This window comes from Cryptotermes secundus, unplaced genomic scaffold (genome assembly GCF_002891405.2).
Source record: "Cryptotermes secundus unplaced genomic scaffold, Csec_1.0 scaffold719, whole genome shotgun sequence".
In the NCBI taxonomy this organism is placed as follows: Eukaryota; Metazoa; Arthropoda; class Insecta; order Blattodea; family Kalotermitidae; genus Cryptotermes; species Cryptotermes secundus.
Window position 1 is genome coordinate 189,174 of NW_019719368.1, and position 11,142 is coordinate 200,315.

The 11,142-nt window shown below is 40.3% G+C and overlaps 1 protein-coding gene across 2 annotated transcripts in view; it reads right to left on the reverse strand.

Annotated features, from left to right (window-relative positions):
* Positions 1–11,142, reverse strand: part of LOC111865127 (GTP-binding protein Di-Ras1) — a 333,795-nt gene that overhangs the window by 147,391 nt on the left and 175,262 nt on the right. For both annotated transcript variants that reach the window (XM_023852892.2, XM_023852882.2), the window contains exon 3: positions 9,532–9,611. The gene's annotated coding sequence lies outside the window, so the exon portion shown is untranslated. The remainder of the gene's footprint in view (positions 1–9,531; positions 9,612–11,142) is intronic.

An 11,142-nucleotide genomic window follows, 5' to 3' on the forward strand; every position in this document is an offset into this window, starting at 1 on the left:
AGCGCACACGTATATTTGCACAATGATATAAACGGAGGTGAGTGTTTTGTTGGCAGGTGGGCTGTCTGACATTAAGAGAATGGAAAATCCAATTTCACCCTTACGATAAGTTAAATTCTACAATTCAAACAGAACAGAATGAAAACAACGCGGGGATGACTTGCCTGTGGAATGAGAGAATACAATTGATTCACCATGACGAAGCCTGACCGGACGCAAGGGATGGGACTAGTCAAAAAATAAATCCCTGATCATAGTGTTCAAGAATAAAACTCAAGCATATATACTGCATGAACTGCAACATTATTAACTGTAATTACTGGCTTAAATATTAGTTGTACTCATTATTCAGGGTAATACATAGTGCTATTGTTTGTGTAACTTTACTGTGGCGTCGAGATTTGGGGCCCTAGGGTACATGTACAGTTTCATTTGCTTTCTTTTGGCATGATATTATTACATTGTGCTATTGTTTGGATCCGTGAGAAAGGAAGGCACCTGCTCAGTTGGGCCCCTTAGAAAGAGCTAAGAGTGAGCAGTGATTGAGATTAGCTCTTTCTAAGGGGCCCAACTGAATAGGTGCCTTCCTTTCTCACCTGAAGACAGGAACAGATCCAGTTTCCTATACATCGTGTCCTCTATTATTTAAAATTCTGGAGATGGAAAAAGTCCAAGACCCCAGTAATACCATGAAAGGAGCTTCACGTGGAAAGCACACATTAAAACTGAGGAAAATAAAGCAATGCAAAGCTTTATATCTCTATACTCAATATTTAAATGTCTAAACACTTAACAGGAAGTTAAAAACTAATTTATACAAATCTCTAATCCGTCCCATTCTACTGTATGGAGTTCTGTCATGGGACTATGTAGCCATAAGCAACACGAAGAGGATCCGGGGTATTTAGGCCAGGGACAGATCAAGTACATCAATCCACATAGAACTAGACGCCAGACCCTCACATCATGACAAGCTGTAATAAGACATCATAAGACTGTACCAACTTTGTCACTTGAACAGTAAATACCGGTATTAGAAACAGTACGTAATATCTCTTTCTTGTCAACAGTTTTGGAACTGTACAGTGAAACAGCTGTACCTCGGAAACCGTTCGGAATGGGACGTATGTACATATAAACTTTTCTGCTTAGAATGGCCGATACTGTGACCTCCCATAATATTGACCTTTACTCCTCGGCCACTCTGTATTGTCACGTTATGTAAGAACAGTTAAAGAAGAATAGCGAAAAGGATCAAGATAATGAGAAATAAGACAAAGAAATCCGATATAAGCCAGAACATAAGGCAACCCCATATTTTTCGCTAGAGCAAATGAGAAAAAAATATTTAATAAAATTGAATAAGTATTTAATTCTGAGGGTTGAAAGACAAAGAAATAAAAACTATACCACTGAGAAACTATGAATTCAAAATGTAATTCCTTAATAAAATTCCAGGCATTTTCACCAGTATCACAATTGTTACCAATTAGAACTACTCGTAACCCCCCTTTTCGCATTTACTCTTACGAACCCGAAAATAAGGTCAGGCCTCTTATGTAAGAAACAGTGTTAAACATATCTGGATTAATTTTCGGGCTAATTCAGTATTAGAAGGATACTTTTGGACTGAATTCAAAGGTTGTTTGCTTCCTTCAGATACCTACACGAAGCAATGGTTTCGGTGGTACGTACTCCTTCCTTCTTCAGAGTCGAAAACTCTACAAAGCAAGCAGCGGGTATACTGTGATTATGTTAGCATTTGGTCCCTTGGAAACGTCAGTAAACATCTACAAGGCTACACAGCTACACACTACGGAAGACTGTACTTTTCATGCTCATGAGGAATTCAAATCCCAAAAGTTGTATTAAGTGCTCTGTATGAAGTTGTGTGCATGAGTTGAAAAAAGTTGAATATGTAAAGTGCGAGGGGATGTCGGGTGGGAGCCTGGGGAGGCGTTTTTTTAAATATTTTATGGAAAGCAAGAAGAGGATTTGTAAAGAAAGGATAGAAATGGAGAGGAATAAGCGGGCAGTAAAGTAAACCCTCGCTAATCCGAATTAAGGGGGGGGAGAAGTCATCCGGATTAAAAAAATCTGGATTATTGAAGCAAAACGTAGCCATAAAAGAGAAAAATAAAATTTAGAACCAATATAAATTGAACAATTTAACGATATAAGTAGTGTTGATGAAAAAAAATATATACAGGTTGTCTAAAAAAGGTCTGACAATTTTGATCTTTAATAATTCGGGAAATAACGAAGATGGAAAGATCAACTCAAAAGCTTATTTTCCTCTTTACAGGTCACGAACGTGTTCATAGCTGTCAGTGCAGTGTTCAATGTTGAGAAAATGGCGAGTCCGCAAGAGACAGCGCAAACAGTGGTGTGGTTTTGTGAAACGAAATCGGTGACACAAACGCAGAGGAACTTCAGAACACATTACTAGAAACATTCTAGAAACAGTATCATAGACTGGAAAAAGACATTTTTAGAAACAGGAAGTGTCCTCAGTAAGAAGACTTCCGGACGTCCCAGCACAAGCAATGATGATGTTGAGATGTCCGAGAAGCATTTGCACGCAGTCCCAGGACATCTTTGAATGTGCTAGTTTCAACAGTACACGAGGTTCTGCGGAAGAAATTACGGCTGTATGCTTATAAGATGCAACTTGTGCAAGCTATTGAACCACATGATAAGCCTAAGAGAACGGATTTTGCAACAGATATGTTATGAAGAATAGAGGATGATGAAAGATTTCTTACAACCATATTGTTCTCTGATGAAGTTTGCGTCCACATTTCTGGAAGAGTCAATCGCCGTAACGAACACATTTGGGGATCAGAGAACCCTCATGAATACCGCGAAATGGCAAGAGACTCCCCAAAAGTGAATGTGTGATGTGTTCTTATGCATGATCGAGTCATTGGGCTTTTCTTTTTCGCGGAAGAGACAGTAATATCAGTCATTTACCTAGGCATGTTGCAGAATTTTGTATTCCCGCAAATTGAAGCGCTTCAGCCCGAAATCATTTTCCAACAAGACGGTGCGCCACGTCATTGGAACACCACAGTTCGTGATGCTTTGAAAAAATATTTTCCAGGAACATGGATTGGACTAGGTGGTCCAATTTCTTGGCCCCCAAGATCACCTGACATAACACCACTGGACTTTTTCCTCTGGGGTTATGTCAAAGACACTGTTTATAAGAAGCAGGTGAGAGACATCGATCAATTGAAAACCAGAGTAAGGGCTGGAGCTATGCCCCGTCGACAAACGAACATGCGCGTTCGAGATGCGCATACTGTACTTAGTTTTCTCTGTGTATACTTCTAGACCACCTTCCTTACTAGCTTCACTTGCTCTAGCTGAGAGAGTCCTAAAAAATCACCGGAAGGATGACCAATGCTGTTCTTTCTCCCTTCGATTTGCAACGCGTGCATCTAAAAGGTGCAGCGAATTGAACTTGCACTCCAGCAGCGGTGATTGAATCAATCTTTCCTTTTGCCTGCCTCCCGTCCCTACAAAGGAAGGAAAGCGTTCTGAAACTGTAGCAGCCATAATGGGTTTCACTGAACCGTCTCTTCTAATTTTCAAATTACATTCGAGCGGCTGGAATAATTTCGTGCTTATCCGCGTTCCGCGCAGACGCGATAAACAAGTGAAGATCACCGTACCGTGTTACGTTTGTCGGTAACTCTGCAACGTTGCATGTGCGCTAGAAACTCACAACAAAGCTATCATGGCAACATTGTAGCCACGTCATCCTAAAAAGAGTTAAAAATCCCCGCAGGAAGTCTCTATTGTACTTTATCACCAATTCCTCTTTCTCTGTCCATTTATTAAGAGAAGGAACAATCAGTAAAATCTGTTGTCTCACTCACGGAGTGTGTTCCTTTGAGCCGTAAGCAATTAGATTGTGTCCGTAAGCATTTGTGAATGAGCACTCTTTTCTCTCATACTGTGTGGAGAATAGAACTTTAACACATCCTTTTCCCCGTTAGAACCAATATTTATCAGAGGCATAGCCTGAAATCATCCGTATATGTGTAAAGTAATGCAGCTCCAACTTATTTTTGCAACAAGTTTTTTTTATTGCTAGTGCGGTGGACTAAGTCCCTTGTACTGCGGCCACTTCTGGCCTATTGTACCAGCCTCAGATGATAGGTGAGGGTGATTGTGAAGCATTTGGTGGAATGAAGATTGGCAGGGGAAACCGAAGTACTCGGAGAAAACCTGCCCCAGCGCTACTTTGTCCACCACAAATCCCACTTGACCAGACCCGGGATGTAATCAGTACAATGAAATGAACTAAGATGTACTTAGATAATAACTTGCAAATTATTCAAAAATGGTTTGACTTTCTTGACGTAGAATTTGTCACTGGTTGTGTTTCTAGAATCCGAACTACACACTGCCGCAGAGCCCCCTGCACTCGTTATTTGGTTGTCTTCCCATTTCACCCTCCGGAAGGTCGGCACTTTCATCGTACTAAGCGACTTCACATCCTAGAACATAGTCGCTGCTGTGGGAGACTCGAATCAAACATGCGATTCAGTCTGATATGTGTCATGGCCACTGAACTGCATACCCCACACACCACAAGGCATAACCGAGGTCTCAATGAGTCCTGAATCTTTTGTAACCTGTCTCTCTATAGTACAAAACAAGACGCTCAAAACCCGAAAACATGTAGATGTGGCGATAATACTGAACTTCATAAACTGGGAGTTACAAAACACAGAACTGTAAGTCTTGTTCTTTCGTGTAAGTAATTTAACAGAGGAAAAATGTACGGCATAGTTTAGAATTATACCTAAGGAAAAAAAATATATGATGTCCCAAGTCCGAACCCCTGCCCTGAGATTGAATACCCTGACTGAAGATTTTGTGTTGAAATTCTTCAATCTCTCCAGGAAAAATGCTCTTAAACTAAGGCAGAAACGTCTGCTTTCACATGCTTTCCAATTAATTCTTAACCGTCATCTTGTCATTTGAAGCTAAATAAGCTTATGCGTTTAAATTTATTCAACTAAATCAATAATAAATAAATAAATAAATCAAATATAGAAAATTTTTCAATGTTTTAAATTTCGCTTTGATTTCAATGGGGACTTTTCTGTACTAAATCTATTATGAAATATAATTATCGAATTTTATGGACATTATGTATTGCCCTACTTTTTACTTTAAAACAAAGTTTCGGAGACTGAATTCTGCCTGCTTCCTCAAGTAAAAACTCTATTGAGTTGGGCGCAATCTCCACACATCAGCACCAACACAAGACAGGGTATACAAGCTAAGCACAACATACATCGTCTGCGAGAGTTAAGACAAATATTTCGAAACTTCACCTGAGGGCGAAGGCAGAGTCTAGATCCCGAAATTTTGTTTGTAAGAAGAAGTTCTGGGAAGAACCAATCGCCTACCTTCTTTTGATACGAAAGGGACCGCATAGAAAACGACGCCTCCAACAATTCTTGGTTGCCAAGGGGACGTCTCAGCGAGTTGCTATCTAGCAACGACATGGAGGCACACAGACCCACAGACAAACGTATGCATTTCTACTATTTTTGTATGTATTCGTTGTTGCAGAAACATGTTTACTGAGCCGTTATCTAGCAACGAAAGAGGGTTATACTTTACGGAGCCTTTGTCTAGCAACTATGCGAGGGATACACATACAGACTGATTGCAGGAATTTATGAAGCACACAGTTCGGTTGGGCTCGGGTATCATGATATATATATATATATATATATCGAGTTTAATACAGTTTGGTTCAGACATTCGTAAGCCAATGTGGATATTTTACAGATACACAGACAGCTTAGAGATCGCATACGCTTATTTTTTTCAAATTAAGAAAATGGGCTAAAAAGGACAATGGGTTATGTGCCAAAGTAAATAAATCTATTAATATACCACAGTCACGAACTTTTAGTTCCTATTTAATAGCATGAAATTGTGGGAGCGTTGGGGGGGGGCAGACAATAAACAACCTGTCACCTCTGCCTGACCAACTGGGTTAAGTCCATGCTTCAAGACCCAGAAGCAAACTTCGCAATATCTATGAGGTTTTAATATAAACTATCGCTGTTTCATTTCCCATCCAATGAAAACAAACATGACACCGGCCAGAAAGTGTTAAGCTAACTTCTGGCCCACTCTTGTCCCTAGAGCCCCATGTGTGTTCCGGCATTTCATCTTTTCCACTTCATGCAACGTTGAACCCAGCAAGCAAGGAGATCATGACCATCACGTGAGCGCCCAACTCTTCAGTTCATTGGTCGCGAATTTCATTTAAGTTCATTGGTTCTGACAATCTCTTTCGCATCATGCAACCTTACCTCTGTTTGACGCATGCGCAGGAGGAATCTGAAACTGGTTTTCACGATGTATAGTGACTCTGCTTTCATGTTGGTACCTCAGCAAAGTTCACTGTCTGAGGCTGTTGATAATGGACTAAAACTCGTCAAGCTGTTATTCGGAAGGAAGACAGAGAGACTTGAATGCCTTAGGCAGTTCAGTGACGACTCAGCAACAAAATGGAGCGATAGTAATAATGGGGAAAATTGATGACTCAAAGTTAAAACTTTCCTGGAGAGAAATCTCTCTACTTCAGACCGTAATATTGATGGAGAGAAGATCAAAGACAAATTGGCCGAAGGCAAAGAAGACTCTTAGACTTGTCTCCATAATCTTGTCACGAGGTTAAAGACGTTTCTCTTCACTTGCAGTATATTTAACCAACCGACATCAGCAGCTTCTGAGATTTCACTGTTTCCGCAATAGAAAAAAAATTTCAATTATCAAATAATAAAGGACTGACTGCTCACTAGGAGTTCTGGAAAGAACAGATCGCCTACCTTCTTTTAATATGAAATGGACCGCATAGAAAGCGAAAAAAATTACGGGGCACAGCACACATACGGTCCGTTGCCTAGCAACGATATGCGGGAGACAGGCGATCTCATAAGCCAAAATAATGAGAGAACACGTGACGAAACAGAGAGCAGCGCGATGTCATATAATATTAACAGTAAGAACTGGGAAGGCCGCGCCATAGCTCAAGCGGTTAGTCGCTGTCTTCCCACCGCGGCGGCCCGGGTTCGATCCCGGGTCTGGTCAAGTGGGATTTGTGGCGGACAAAGTGGCGCTGGGGCAGGATTTCTCCGAGTACTTCGGGTTCCCCTGCCAATCTTCATTCCACCAATTGCTCCACAATCGCCCTCACCTCTCATCTGGGGCTGGTACAATAGGCCAGAAATGGCCGCAGTACAAGGGACTTAGTCCCACCCCACTAGCAATAAAAAAGTTCTGGGAAAAACTGTCTATTCTACTTTGGTTCGACACGAACCGCATAGAAACCCAAAACATTATGGAGGACACACAGAGAGTAAGGTGATATCATAAGCCTCTTTTATTCAAAATAAATAATCTAGGTTGATAAAACGAGACAGAATGCTAACTTACAAATATTTCTTACTTTTTAATGTAGGTAAAGGTAGGGTAAATTTGTCCCTTTTTTTAATTAATTATGAAACACGCTATGAAGACATTGGCGAAGGGAGTTACAGCTCTGTCATTGTTGACCTAGGCATCTAGATGACGGTGAGTGGTTAGATTCACGCCCCGTCCACTTTACCGGCCGGGAATAGTCATATACATAGCATGAGAAAGTGTTTTGATCATGAAGTTCTATTTCCAAATTTTGAGGAATTTATACATTTTCAGCAGTGATTATGAAAAACATTTTTTGCTTGCCCTCCATGTTTGCGAATATGTACATCATAAGCGCCTAAAGGCTGATTTTTATTCATAAGTATGCAGGGGGGGAGAAGAGAAATGCATACAGCGGTTTGGCGTCAAAGCCAGAAGCCAGAAACCACTGAGAACGCCTAGGGCATGCGGAGGATATATGAGCGTCACTATAGACGGGCTTTGGTTTGGTAATCACTTACAGAACGTAATTACAAGTCACTATAGCGCTGTCTCTAATTCACACATTCTACAGTTCACTAAAGCAAACAATAAGTCTTCTAATTCTGCTATAGCTTCATCGATCGTTGCCTGGCGACGGATCCGATGGGTACCGGGGACTATTTTCCTGGCGGTAAAGTTGCCGTGGTGTGTAGCTGACCACTCACCTCCGTCTAGTGACGAGGTCAGGAACGGTGGAGCTATACCTCCACTCCCCTATACGTTTTTATGGCGTGATGCTTAATTAATTAAGCACAACGGCAACTTTACGTTTATATTTTGTACATCTATAAGACAAATATTTCAATATATTTTTAAGTGGTAGAATTTATATCACGTCCAGTCAATTACCCTCCTTCTGAATTGCAATGTAAGTTCGGAGGAGCATAAGTTGGTCTTAACCGAACGTAGCAACGTACCTCACCACGACCTTAGCGTAAGTGCCGAAAAAGTATGGGGTTACTAGACGTACATAGATATAAGGAACCCGTCTACGTCACATCCAATCAGACAACACAGCCTGGACATCTCTCCCATCTGGACTCCCAGCAGAAGTCAGAAACGTACGTGTACATCTCCGTCAAGTGTAGATAAAGTGGAAAAATTGCGCTCTTATGTTGGTGCCATTCAAAGAATTTGTCTAGTTAGTGATGACTTCTGTTCTGATTTTAACAACATTAGCCGTGAAATAGTGCATGAGCGTAGGTGCTAGGCCTCATGTGTGTGGAGTGTGAGTCTAGCATTCTCCGAGTTAGTTGGAGCGAGTGAATGGAACCTCAGAAGCAGTGAGAGTGATAATAATTGAACTAATCTGTGTAAAAGAATGTGTTCAATAAATTTTCGTTGAATCCAAGACTTACGTGAAGTTATTCGTCGCGTTACCTAAAAGACACGTGATAACTGGCTTCTCAGAAGTAGGTTACCTGGGAAACAGACAACAACGTTACATAGGCAACACGCTACAATAAATTTATTGTCACGTGTTGTGTCACGCGACAAAAAACTTCACGTAGCCTTCGGATTCAACGAGTATTTATTGAACTAATTCATCCACACTTACTCAGTGTCAGAAATACAGTTACTCTACTTTAAACGGCACTCTGCGGCGGCTATCTTCCATGTAACAATATATATATATATATAATATACACATACATACGTATGTGTACACAGAAAGACTAGACGAAGCCATAAAACAGGTGTATATTATATTTATGTTTCTAAGTGAAACGCATCAGACTTGCTATAAATGGTTCCTTTTTATTCCTTGGCACTACAGCCCCAGTGGGCCTAGGCCTACCTCCATGAACTTCTCCGTTCACTTCGGTTTTTCTAGATCTTACACATTCGGTAGGACTCCTTGGGCGGGTGATCAGTTCGCCGCAAGGCCTCTACCTGTACACAAACACAGAAAAACGCACACACACAAATTAAACATCCATGCCCTGAGTGGGATTCGAACCTACGATCCCGGCTTCCGAGCGAGCGAAGACAGTGCACGCCTTAGACCGCTCGGTTACCGTGCCCGGCAATTGGTTCTTTACTCACCCAAAACCGTCGTATCACTCCGCAGCAAAATATAGTTCCCGTGTAGATATTTCTCGGCCACAGATATCTCAAGAATATTTCTGAAACATGAAGAAGAAATACTAACATTAATTATCCACAAATGTAAAGTTGATAAATGGCCTACTGTTGTACCCCAGTACAGCGTTGACAAGCAGCAACATCCCTTGCATATTTGCGGGATCTCTCCTCCACACAGAACAGATGTAGACACACGCGCCTCCAACTTAACCGCTAGTGCGGCTAGTGGGAAAACATATTAGTCATTAGTAAACCCATACTGCATAAATTAAATAATGTAAAAATCAGGCTGCTTGAAACACACGTGTCATAAAAACCGCGTTCGCTTAAGGACCCTGAACTTCTGAAGGAAAAATATAGCTCTGATGCACAGCAAGTCTGATTACACCTAATGTAGAACATGAAGCGAAACAATGTTTGTATATATGCCGAGTATTTACTTGCAGAGAGACTGGCTTGTTGGACAGCGTACCCTCAGAGACATATCTCGGTAGCAATGTGGTATTTACATTACAGCAGGACAGTATTTTCATTAATATTAGACCATCACATGAACACGTTAACTGAGGGAGGCTGTAAAATATTGTATGTGCTATAATTATAATAATAATTTATTATTATTTATTTACGTGCCCATTTGACAGCACAGAGGCCAATTATAAAATTAGCACGAGCATGTAGAAATACACAAAAATAACTGAAGAACAAAATACAAAATTTGAGTCTATGTAATGAAAATAAATTAATAATAATCCAAAGAAAAATTAAAGTTAGCTTTAAAAGGCGAGAGAAATTAAATATTTACATTTCCAATGGTTATGCAATTATGTGGCGAAAAAGGACAATACATGTACATATACACATAGAAGTTAATAATAATAACAATAACCCAATTAATTTTTACTTATTTATGTTGTAGCTCAACGTCCAAATTATAATAATTCAATTCAATTCTTTATTATTATTTATGTGCCGAGTCAACAGCCGCAAAGCCAATTACAATAATACGTAAATAATAATAATAATAATAATAATAATAATAATAATAATAATAAAATAAAAGAAAAGAAAATGAAGCTACTCTTGTAACAGGCTGTGGAGGTCCATAAGGTTGTGAGACGACAACGCTCCCACATTTACTAAACAATCGGCTCACAGATGGCCGTCAGGTTTTCAGCCTTACGCTCCGGCCACGCTTTAATCCTCCCGCCAGGAAAATTCCTAATACTAGTTTACGTTAGTGGCTGAGTCGACCACAGGACCATAGTGCGGTTGACAGGATTAGGTCAGTTGAAAAATCCAATGATCTCATCGGGAATGGAATCCGCGACCATCCGGCTTGTAGCACAGTGCCTCAATCAACTACGCTACCACGTGAATAATAATAATAAAGTAAACCTCATTTACGTGCTTATTTAACAGCCGAAAGAATAGTAAAATGAGCACGAGTAAACAAAGGAAGAAAAACTCACAAACAAACAGAAGAGAACAAAGCAACATGTATCATTTAAAAAATAATAAGAATTCAGTAACTGTACTCGCGCCCACCATTACACAGTGTTATATATATAT